At 44.4% G+C, this 12,458-nt stretch overlaps 1 long non-coding RNA gene across 15 annotated transcripts in view; it reads left to right on the top strand.

Annotated features, from left to right (window-relative positions):
* The window catches only part of LOC133772010 (uncharacterized), a 216,357-nt gene that overhangs the window by 124,062 nt on the left and 79,837 nt on the right, over window positions 1-12,458 (top strand). The window contains exons 1-2 of one of the 15 annotated variants that reach the window (XR_009867666.1): window positions 109-192; window positions 10,450-10,685. The exons of 13 other annotated variants lie outside the window; for them this stretch is intronic. This is a non-coding gene — a long non-coding RNA (uncharacterized LOC133772010). Of the gene's footprint in view, window positions 1-101; window positions 193-10,449; window positions 10,686-12,458 lie in introns of those variants that run through there. One more of the 15 variants, XR_009867662.1, reaches the window with a different exon arrangement.

Raw genomic sequence — 12,458 nt, 5'->3', positions numbered from 1 at the left:
GCTTTGGCGCGCGCTCGGCACGCATGCGCACGCCCTCTAGGAACGCCGGGTACCCGGCATGCTCAAGTTGCCCTCCAACGTCTCCCAGCATCCGTTGCGGGCGTCCAACCCAGGTGATGCGCAGGCGCGAGGAGAGCGCACGCCCACGGTACCGCGGCCATGGCGGCGTCCCGAGAGTCCGTTACTTAGAAGGTAATGGAGCCCCAGCCCCAGTCTTGCCGAGCGGTTATTGCGCTTTGCGGTTGTTCCCGCTCTGCGGTGAGCTCACCCTTGGTCTGTGCGGCCCAGCGGCCCGCGTGGCCCATGGCTGCGGAGCGAGCGAGCGGTTATACCTTAGAATTTGGTGCCGGTCCTGGCAGGGCGCTCCCTTGTTCTGAGGATGCCTGACCGTGATGTGAGGGGGCTTTAGTACTGCAGGGGACCCTCCGTGTGTCCCGTCGGTGTCGCTAGCACTCTGAGCAAGGCTGAGGCTGGGGAGGCTTCCTCGGGAAGGAAACCCTGATGCAGCCCAGCAGGTAGCCCGGGCTGCACACCATGCGTGCCGCCCTCAGGTGCATCCTGTTTGACCTATGGACGCGCTGCAGCTGAGGAGAAGTGCAGCACTCAGGTTTAGTGCGGATGGGTGTCAGTGATGTGAGCAGCTTGGCTGTAGTCCCCAGGCCGGTGTCAAGTCACGGTTGCCTTGCGTACATGCAGGGTTTCGGCAAACATCTTGTGTGCATGAGATTTACAATAAAGGAGGTTGTACGTTGTGTGGTGTGTGACTTCTGTGCTACTCACCTGTTACATCAGCGCCACTGACTGCACACCAATGTGTGTGTATGTGAACATGCAGATTTTCTTTCTTTCTTTCTTTTTTTTTTTTTTTTGACTGTGTGAGAATAGTGGGGTGGTTGTATCTGAAAGTGTGTTGTATTTGCGGGTGTTCTGGTCCCATAGGAATTCAGGGAATGGGTTTGATGTTGTCTTTACGTAGGGTGTTTTTTGTTTCAAGCAAACAAAAGATTGTTTTATTAGAGCAAATTTATGCTTTTCAAGGACTACTTAGAAAGCACTGTAGTTAGCTTTATCAAGTAGTTGTATATGCCTGTGGCTTCTGAACCCAGTTTCCTGTAAATGCATACTCTGAGAGACAAGAGTGATGATGCAAGTGGTTGGTTCCATGCCACCTGTGTCGAGACTTGGATTGCGTTTCTGGCTCCATCTTTGTCCACCAATCTTCTGTAGAACTGTCCATGCTCTTTCTTTGTGGCCTTAGGTTGAATTCTTGTAGGAAAAGACCTAGTGACAAGTGAATGTAAGCTTGTTTTGGAAGCAGAAGGAACAGTAGAGGAATGGGGATCTGAGCAGGGAAAGCAAAAGAATCCCAAATGTGTGAGTGAGCAGCAAATTTCCTCTTTAAGTAATTAGGGTTGATTTCAGCTGGGAAACTCTGGTAGCCAGTGCAGGAGATGGGCCTCAGACTTATCCCAACCACAGAATGAGAAAGCTACCGAAGTAATCTACCTGCCCCTGCCCATCACTGGTGGAGAGCAGCAGGAAATCAAGAATGAAGAGTTAGTTGTCTGGTCCTTTCCTCCTTACCTGTTCAGGCAGCTTGAGCTCAGAGGCATTTGTGCTCAGATCCCTCAGGAAAGAGGTATGGAAGCTGACAGTATGAAGGTGGCCAGCACACCTACAGTGATACAGCTGGGAGAGACACAGGTTTCCATGATGGAATGCAGGTGTGCTTGAGGTGGGTCAGAGAATCTGCCTTCCTATCTCTTGCCACCTCTGTGTTCACTGGCATTAGGTTGCTAGCTTGTAGTTGGTATACTGGGATATTTAAATCAAGTAGACATCACCAATCTTTATATATAACAAGACTAGTAATATTCCTCCTGGAGATAACAAACACAGACTGCATGACATGGGCGCACACACAGACACACACAGAGCTGCATTTGGACACAAAGTATACTTTTAGGTTTGTTGCCAGCTGACAGCAGCTTATCAAAGGATAGCTTTATTTGTGTGTGTGTGTGTGTGTGTGTTAATGTGACAAGGAAACAGGGGGCTGCCTTGCAATAAACATCCAACATGAGGAGCTGGAGGCACTTCCTGTTTCAGCAGCATATACCCTTTGTATACATTGTATGTGCATTGTATATTCGAGAATCTGACTTGCAGCTTTCCTGGTTAGTGGTGTTCTGGCCTCCTGTGAGTACAGTGTTGCAAGATGAACCTTCCTCAGAATGCTCTGAAAAACAGCCAATGAGGGATGAACTCCTTCAGAGTCTCTGCTCCAGTTCCTGTGTCCCCCTCTTGAAGAAATCCTACTCTCTGGTTACAAAACCTGAGACCTCGCACTCATTCTTGAGGAGTAGGAGAGGAAGGCCATTTTTTTCTGTTACTCTCTCCAGATGCATGGGATGGGAGCATCCTCCTGTTGAGGGACACACTTTAATGCTACAAGATTAAGTCAGCAGGAGCAGTTCATAGACCCTTAGTAACATGAGAAGGCATTTGGAAGTGTGCCTGTGAATGTGTAAGAGCTTAGATATAAGAGTCATGAGGATATCTGTTGATTGGTAAGGGTAGGCTCAGCAGTTTCTTCACTTGGGTTTGGTGAACCTAAGCATTAACCTTCATATTTTTTTTAAAGATTTATTTATTTAGTTGTAAGTCAGAGTTACACAGAGAGAGGAGAGGCAGAGAGACCAAGGTCTTCCATCCACTGGTTCACTCCCCAATTGGTCGCAATGGCCGGAGCTGCGCCGATCCGAATCCGGGAGCTCCTTCAGGTCTTCCACGTGGGTGCAGGGGCCCAAGGACTTGGGCCATCTTCCACTGCTTTCCCAGGCCATAGCAGAGAGCTGGATTGGAATGGAGCTGCCAGGACTCAAACTGGTGCCCATATGGGATGCTGGCACTGCAGGCGGCGGCTTTACCTGATATGCAGAGCGCCTGCCCCTAACCTTCATATTTAAGAGAATAAATGGTTAGCAGACCAGATGGGGTCCTGTCCAGTTGTGATTTTGCTGATCACGTGGGAGCCCCATGTCTCAAGTTTTATAGACCCAGTTTCCTGGTTCATGTGGGTGGAGCATCTCCTTGGTAGGTGAGGGTAGATTCGTATTTGCCAATCAGTTTGTGGGGTAGCTGGGCCCAGGTGTTTGTCTCCAACAAAAGGAAGATTCAAGATGAGACAAAAGGTCAGCAGAGAAGCATTGTTCTTTACAGGAAATGTAAAATTGCACACTTGAGGGGTTCAGGTGTGCTCAAGCTAGTGCTGCACTCGGGTTTGGGCCATCTCTTTACATGATAGAGAAAGTTAATGCATGGTGTGTGCAGCAGGGCTGTTTTACAATTCACAGGGACCCAGTTTGGGGCAGGGATTGAGTACTGGCCATATCCTGCTGTCTGAGACCCTAATGTGGTCATTCTTAAAGAAGAGGGGTTTTCTTCTGCTATATGGGGTATTGCTTTTTGTGAGGGCCTTGCTTGCTTTTATGTGACTTTTAGAAATACTTTCCCCAATGCTCTAATTTCTTTATGTCCTTGTGGTATTTTGTGATTCCCCCACTGGGGTTGTCCTTGTCACTGATCTCCCACCCGCGCTCTAGGACTAGTGATTTGTTTGATTAGCATGCTGATTGAGCTTCCTCCAAGGACTTTGCTAGCCCAGCTCATGTTTCTGCTACTGTCAGAATGTGGGCATTCTGGTTTCAACAAATCCCCATTATTCATGACTGGAATTCTTTAGGCTGTCCTCTTGTGCCTTCCAATTATACAGCCCAGAGGTGGTATATGGTATGTGCAGATATGTCAGCCCCCATTTGGAACCTGACAGATGGGAAACACAGATGCCCAGCCCAGGTTGATGTCTGATCTGATGCTCAGTGATGCTGGGAGGATGTGCGTACAGTGCCAGTCATGCTGGGTGGGTCTCTCTGGTAGATTATTAACTTCAGGAACCTGGGTTTCAGCCTGAGAGATTGCTGCTGGAGGCTAGAGCTTGTCCTCTTTCTTGTAACCTTTACAGGTTTAAAGAAATCCTCTTGGAAACTGTTCTCCCCCATCGCCACCCCCCACCTTACGGAACTTCCAGAAGACCTAGGCATTGTTTCTGTTCTTCCTGGGAAGTTGGTACTAGGAAAGCTCACCAATCTGCACATCCCACTGAGGTGAGGATGATCCCAACAGAGGATGTTTGCCAAAGAACAGCTGTGGTGATGCAGGGTGGAGGAAAGTTTCTGTTACTCAGTAGGCACAGAAAACTGACAAATCTAGAAGCCATTAAATGCTCAAATAAGAATAAAATGCCAGCCATGACACCACAAAGCAGTATAATAGAAAAAGCAAGACATTAGAATTTTTATCAGTGCTAATACATGAAATTTGCTATTTTTACCTGTTTGCTGGCGAGATCGTTAAACCTGGATGAAATGGTGCACAAGTGCTGAACAGGGAATGACAGGGTCAGAGGATTCTTGCACAGCTTGGTTCATGATCCTAACCTCCTAGAGGAACACAGAGTCGCTCAGAGGTCTCATATGGCTGCTTTTATGACCCCTGATCTCTAAGGGGTCCCTGGGGAAGAGGAGTTCTCTTTATGTTCAAAAGGCCCCTCCAGCATGCAGAAATGGGGAATGGGGAATAGGAGAGCCCTGCCTGTGTGAGTAGTGTGTGTCTAATTACACTGTATGTACAGCCCCCACTCAGACTGCTCTGTTGCCACTTGGACTGTTGGTGGTGGGCAGGCTGTCTCTGAGCACAGTGATGCAAGATATACCTTCCTTGGGCATCCTTTGAAAAACAAATTGTTGTTGGGGAGCAGTTCCAGAATTCCTACCCCTGCTCCTGTTGCCCCTCTTGCCTAACCCTGCTTGTTTAAAATGTATGACCTGAGATATGTGTGCAGTAAGAATATTTGGGTGACAGTGGGTGTGTGCCTTAGAGACCAAGCTAATCATCAAAGCTGCATCCAAGGCTGTGTGCGCTTGTGTGTGAGCATGGATCCTTCTCATTCTGAGTCACTGCATTGCTCCTAGGTAGGTTGGTTCATCTTTAAGGGTCAAAGATTCAAATACATGTGGATTTTCATCACTTCCTTATGTGGACGAATTCAAGAGTGTGCCATTGGCAGTTGGGCAATCCGTTAGCATGTTTGTGTTCCAGGAATCTGTTCCCAGACGAGGTGTCCTAATGGACTGAGGCCATGCAGGGCAGAAGTTCTCCAGGAGTTGTCCACATAGTGGGCAGCGGTCCTAGACTTGTGAGATTTTCTAGAGAGGAGGTCGGATGGGCCGTCCCTTGACTCTAACATGGACTCCCCGGCAGTGAGCTAGGCAGCTTCAGGCTCTGCTTGCTTCTCTAGGGAGCACAGGTGGTGCACAAGGACACCCTCCCCCAGGGGCTAGATCTTGAGACTGAGCTGCTAACATCTGCCCCACCCCAGGTTGTGTGTACCGTTAGGCATCAGGCTAACATCACTATTTCTTAGCCACCTGTCTCCACAGAAACCTGAGAGTCCCCTAAGCTCAGAAGAGCCTCCCCTGTGTCCCTTATGCTGAAGGTATGGAGTTGCTTCTGTGTGTCAGTGGGTCGTGTTTTCCAGAAATACTCTTCCTTTTCTGAAGGCTCAGGATGTCTGCACCTTGGAAAGCTCAACTCAGTTTGAAGTTTGTATCACTGGGTGGCAGGAGTCATTAACTTTCTTCAGTCCAGTTGATCAGGTGAGCACCAGCTGAGCTACGGTGTCTCTGACTTCCCAGGAGCCTGCTTTAAATTTTGTGCCTGGCTCCTGATTCAGGATGGAGATGTAGACCAACTTGGTCCCAGTGTGGAGAGGTCATAGAGACAGGCCATGAACACAGGACACTTTCCTTCCTTCCTTCCCTAACTGTCCTCCTGTGCCTCAAGTCGAAGGGAGCACTAGGAGACGTCAGCATGGGCTCAGTGGTCCACGTCCTTCCCACAGTGCAAGACCCCCTGTCCTTGGAGCAGTAATTCATGAGGACCCCATATGAGAAGTGGAATGTGTAAGGAAGCCTGGACTTTTCAGTTGAGTACTCCAGAAATGTAATCAGCTGTGGTGGCCGATGCCCTGGAGGAAGCCCAGGGGTCAGGCCTGTCCCGTTTGGGAACTGTCAGTGGGTGTGGGGTGCCCTGCCTGTGCGGAGAAGGCTAAGATGGTGAGAGCTGCGCTGGACCAGGCCTGGCTTGTTGGGTCATTCCCCTGGGTGGCTCCTGACTGTTGAGTAGCTTCTTCCCAGTGGAGGCAGCAGAGGCGTCACATGCTGTATGAATGGTCTCCACTGCGTTGGACCCCAGGAATGTTCTTCAAGGGGCAACCTGTCCCAGGTGAAGATACTGGCTCCTGAGCTCGATAGTGGGGTGAAAACCTGGAGGCCCCAGTGTCAGCCATGTGACCTTGGTGAGCTGAGCAAACCTCTGAATCCGTGTGTCCTATAGAACAGGATAATAATCTTATATACACAGGTTGTGATGATTGCAGTCCATCTATCTAAAGCACTTGGAGCAGTGAATATTGCAAGAACCTGTCCGCATGTTAGGCATTCTGACTCCTAGTCCTACCAGATGGCACTTCCCATTCCCCTAGTGCAGATGACATTTCTCCCTGCTCCTCCCCCACAAGCAGGGAAATAGCACTTCTTCTTATTAGGAGAGGTGAGCATCATGGGCTCCCTGCTGTTTCCCCTAAAAGCCCATCATTAGACTGCCTCAGTGCAAACTGAGTACTTAAAATCTTTCTGGTGCAGGGTGCAAACCTGCAGTGAGGGAGCAGGTCTAGGTAGTCATCTGAGAGTCCTCCAGAACACCCATCACAGCGTCTGCACAAAGCATGTATTAACGGATGAACGAGCAAGTCTGGGAGGAAGTGTTTCTGACTTTCCACACAGGGTGAAGGAGGGCAGGTACCTGTTGGACAGAACTGTCCCCATGGTCTCCACCTAGTTGAGAGTGTGGCAGAAATGTCCCCAGTTCCTAACCCCATGTGGTCCTTGCCCTGCACCCTGTGACTCAGCACAGCCTCCTCTCACCCTGGCACTGTTTTTTGGTCACACTGGCAGCCAGGTGACTTCATATTCACTTGGCCATCATCGGGAGGACAGGGTGATGCTGGCTGCTGGAGGATGCAGGCCCCGGGAGTGGGTGTGGGGTGCTGCATGTCCCTACCTGTGAGTTGGACTGGGGTAGAAGGGCCTTCCAGCAAAGCCAGGCTGAAGTCTCTGTTTCTCAGATGTCCAATATATTTTTTGCTTATTGAAATTTCCAGTTTTCTGTTGATCTAGAGTATTGAATTGGCAGTTGCCACCCTGATGAATATCCTATGGGGGATGAAACAACAGCAGTGGAAGCAGTTTTCTATGAAGGAATGAACTAGATACTTTACACTTCTACATTCTCTTAGGTTTTTAGGCAGTGTCTTTTGAAAATATCTCATCTGCATTTGCAGCCCTCCACTTCTGGCTGCAGATACCAGAAAATTAATAGCCCTTAATCAACTTGCTGATTGGAGTCTCCAAAATTCAGTGTGTGTTGATGGTGTGTGTATGGTGCATGTGTGTGGTGTCAGGGCACTGTGTTTGTTTCATGTGTATAAGAGGATGCGGAAAGTGATGTGAAACAGTACACATAAATTATCTTGTGCATGCATTCTTGTTATTGAATTATTTGGGGAAAATATTAATGTTTAGTGATTGTTTATGTGTGTTTTGGTCAGTATGGCTTGAGTTTGTGAGTATTGTGTGTGTGTGAGCAGTGGCCAGTAGGGCTGATTGTGTCTGAGGGGCTCATGGGCTGTGGTGCATGTGCATCCATTCAAGGAGTGGGTGTTGTGCACTTTCCTGCTTTGTGAGTCAGATCTGTGTATATTATGAGTGGACGTGCTCCAGTTGTGCTGGTGTGAATTTAGAGGGTTAGTTTTGGTGTGGAAGAACTTGGAGAGAGTGGAGTCACTGAGTGTATTTGCCTCTTACACATTGTGTACCTTTATACACACATATACATAGGGATACATACATATACATACATGTTCATAGTAATTCCAGCAGATTCTGTTAATAGTTTTCAAGATGTAGGTTGCTGTGTGTTCATACTGAGAGCTGTGAGGTGCTTACTTTGGCTCTGGATAGTGTACACATTCATGTGTGAATGTGTACAAGTGGGAAACCTTCTAGATGGGGGATGTTCGAGGGTTGTTTTAGTGTTTGTCTTCAGCCACTTAACCATTGTGGGTGTGCTATATTCACAGCATCCATGTGATGGCATGTGTTATCTTGGGACTGGAGAATTTTATTATCTATCTAAGAAGTACATGATGTTGGTTTGGTTCTATTCCTTTCTTATTTGTGGTTCTGTATTATGGAATGTTCCTTTTTGATTTGCACTTTTATTATTTTTAAGGATTTTTTACATAGAAACATTTATACAAACTTCATGCATTTCATAGATACAATTTTTTTTTTATTTTTTTGATAGGCAAAGTGGACAGTGAGAGAGAGACAGACAGACAGAAAGGTCTTCCTTTACCATTGGTTCACCATCCAATGGCCACCATGGCCAGTGTGCTGTGGCCAGCGCATCGCACTGATCCAAAGCCAGGAGCCAGGTGCTTCTCCTGGTCTCCCATGCGAGTGTAGGGCCCAAGCACTTGGGCCATCCTCCACTGCACTCCCGGGCCAAAGCAGAGAGCTGGCCTGGAAGGGGGCAACCAGGACAGAATCCGGCGCCTCGACCGGGACTAGAACCTGGGGTGCTGGTGCTGCAGGCGGAGGATTAGCCTATTGAGCCGTGGCGCCAGCCGGATACAAATTTAGGAACATGGTGATTCTTCCAACCCTACCCTCCCACCACCTCTGTACTCCTACCCTTCTTCCTCCTCTCTCTCCTATTCTCATTCTTATTTTTTTTTTTACAAAAATCTACTTTCAACAACATTATACACATAATATTAACCCTACACTAAGAGTTTAAAAAACAGTGTTGGAAAAAAAAAAAAAAACCTGTTCCTCAAAAGAAGAGACAAGGCTGTTCAAAAGCATCATATCTCCAAATGTCACTTTTACTTCTATAGATTACCTTTTAGGTACTCTGTTAGTTACCTCAGATCCAAGAGAACATATGCTATTTACCTTTTTGGAACTGGCTTATTTCACAAAATATAATGTTTTCCAGTTTTGTTCATTTTTTTTGCAAATGACAAGATTCCACTTTGCATTTATTTTATACTGCTGTGTGGTATTCTGTAGTGTACATATCCCATAATTTCTTTATCTAGTCTTCAGTTGACAAATGTCTGGGTTGATTCCATATCTTACCTATTGTGAATTGAGCTTCAGTAAACATGCAGGTACAGACAACTCTTTCATATGCTGACTTCATTTCCTTTGGGTAAATACCCAGGAGTGTGATGGCTGCATCATATGGTAGGTCTATATTCAGATTTCTGAGGTATCTCCATTCTGTCTTCCACGGTGGCTGCACCAGTTTACAATATCACGAACAGTCATTAGAGTACCTTTTATTCCCACATCCTCATCAGCATTTGTTGTTTGTTGATTTCTGTATGAAGCCATTATAACTAGGTGATGTGAAACTTCATTGTGATTTTGATTTGTATTTTACATGATGGCTAGAGATCTTGAGCATTTTTTCATGAGTCTGTTGGCCATTATAATTTCTTGTTTTGAAAAATGTTCAAGTCCTTTGCCCATTTCTTAACTAGATTGTTTGTTGTTGAATTTCTTGAGATCTTTATAGATTCTGGATATTAATCTTTTATTAGTTGTATAGTTTGCAAATAATTTCTCCCATTTTGTTTGTTGCCTCTTTGATGAGTGTTCCTTTGGTTAGTTTTTGCTCTGATTACCTGTGCTTCTGGGGTCTTTTCCAAGAAGTCTTTGTTTATACCAATGTCTTGCAGTTCCCCGATGTTCTCTAGCAATTTGATGCTATTGGAATGGATTTAGGTCCATGATTCATTTTGAGTGGATTTTTGAGTAAGGGGTAAGGTACTAGTCTTGTTTCCACTTTTCCCAGAACCATTTGTTGCAGAGACTGTCTTTGATCCAGGGATTGATTTTAGCTCCTTTGTAAAGATAAGTTGGTTGTAAGTGCGTGGATTGATTTCTGAATTTTGTATTCTGTTTTGTTGGTCTACATGTCTATTTTTTTTTCTGTCACTACCAGGCTGTTTTGATTATAACTTCCTGTAGTATGTCTTGAAATCTGGTATTGTGATGCCTCCGGCTTTTGTTTTTGTTGTATAAGATTGCTTTAGCTTTTGTGGGTCTTTTGTGTTTCCATATGAATTTTAGCATTTTTTTTAATAGAGCTAAGAAGAATGTTGGTGGTATTTTGATTGGGATAGTATTGAATCTGTAAAATGGTTTCAGTAATATGGACATTTTATTTATTTATTTATTTATTTATTTTTGACAGGCAGAGTGGACAGTGAGAGAGAGAGACAGAGAGAAAGGTCTTCCTTTTGCCGTTGGTTCACCCTCCAATGGCCGCCGCAGTAGGCACGCTGCAGCCGGCGTACCGCGCTGATCCAATGGCAGGAGCCAGGTGCTTCTCCTGATCTCCCATGGGGTGCAGGACCCAAGGACTTGGGCCATCCTCCACTGCACTCCCTGACCACAGCAGAGAGCTGGCCTGGAAGAGGGGCAACTGGGGTAATATGGACATTTTAATGATATTCTTCTAACCCACAAACATGAAAGATTTTTCCATTTTAAATGTTATATTTCTTTAATGTTTATAATTTTCATCATAGAGATCTTTCATATCCTTGGTTAAATTTATTCCCAGAGTATTATTTTTTTTGTAGTTATTGTGAATGGGATTGATTTTAGAAAGCCAAGTCATTGTCTGTGTATACAAAGGGTATTGATTTTTGTGTGTTAATTTTATATCCTGTACTTTACTAAAGTCTTTTATGAGATCAGTCATCTCTTAGTGGAGTCCTCTGGTTCCCATATATATTGAATTTATCATCTGCAAACAGGGATAGTTTTACTTCCTCCTTTCCAATTCGTATCACATTGAGTTCTTTTTCTTGCCTAATATCTCTGGCTAAAACTTGCAGGACTGTATTCAACATCTGTGGTGAGAGTGGGCGTCCTTGTCTGATTCCAGATCTTAGTGGGAATACCTCCAACTTTTCCCCATTCAATAAGATGCTGCTTGTGGGTTTGTCATAAATTGTCCTATTGTGTTGATGAATGTTCCTTGTACACCCAATGTGCTTAAGGTTTTTATCATGAAAGGGTGTCATATTTTGTCAAATGCTTTCTTTCTCTGCATCTATTGAAATTGTCATATGGACTACCTTTAACACTTGCTACTTGTTGAACTCTTTGCTGTAGGATTAGGTACTCATTGTGAAATAAATTATTGGTATGTCATTGTGAAGATTAAAAGAAGAAAAGGATGATAGTGGGAGGGAGGATGAAAAGGTAGGGTGGGAAGTATTATTATGCTCTTAAAACTGTATATATTAAATACATGAAATTTGTTTCCTGTTTTATATAAAGTAAAAAAATCACAAGACCAGGAATTTATACATTCTTCAATGTTTTCCAGTTTTCATAGTTTATAATTGTTCAATTGTTTACTATGACCTTTTGTATTTCAGTGGGATCAGTTGTAATACCTACATCTACATCAGTTGTAATACCATCTACAATTTTGAGTTTGTTCTCTTTTCTTTGTTGTTAGTCTGATTAAAGGTTTGTTTTGTTCACCTGCTCAGAAAACAAGCATTTTGTTTCATTGGTAATTTGTATTTTTTTTTTAGTTTGAATTTCATGTATTTGTGTTCTGATCCTTTTTATTTTTTTACCTCCTGTTTATTTGAAGCTTGGTTCTTGTTTCTTTATGACTTTGAGGTACATCATTAGGTCATTTATTTTAGATTGTTTTATTTTTATGTGAATAGTTACTGATATAAACTTTCCTCTTGATACTGCTTTTGTTGTATCACACAGATTTTGATATTTTGTGTTTTAATTTTTTAGTTGGAAGTATTTGATTCCTTTTTTAAATTCCTCAGTGTCCCGTTGTTCACTCAGTAGCATGTTGTTTGATTTCCATGTATTTGTAAATGTTTTATTTTTCTTCTTGTTGTTCATTGATAGTTTTGTTCTTTTGTGGTCTGAGAAGATCCATGGTATGATATTTTTTAAAATCTTTTTAAATTTCCTAATAGTTGAATTATGGACTAATGTATGGTCAATCCTAGAAAATGCCACGTGTACAGAGAAAAGAATGTAGCTTTTGGGTAGCTGTTGGGTATAATGTTCTATAAATATCTCTTAGGTCCATTTGTAATAGTATGGTTCATATTTGATATACCTTTGTTGATTTTTTTTGTCTGAATGATCTTTCCATTGATGATAGTGGGGTGTGAAGTCTCTTATTGTATTGGAGTCTGTTTACCCCCTGTA

The sequence above is a fragment of the Lepus europaeus genome, chromosome 12, assembly GCF_033115175.1.
Source record: "Lepus europaeus isolate LE1 chromosome 12, mLepTim1.pri, whole genome shotgun sequence".
In the NCBI taxonomy this organism is placed as follows: Eukaryota; Metazoa; Chordata; class Mammalia; order Lagomorpha; family Leporidae; genus Lepus; species Lepus europaeus.
Note: the sequence above shows the minus strand (reverse complement) of the source record. Positions and strands in the feature narration are given on the sequence as shown.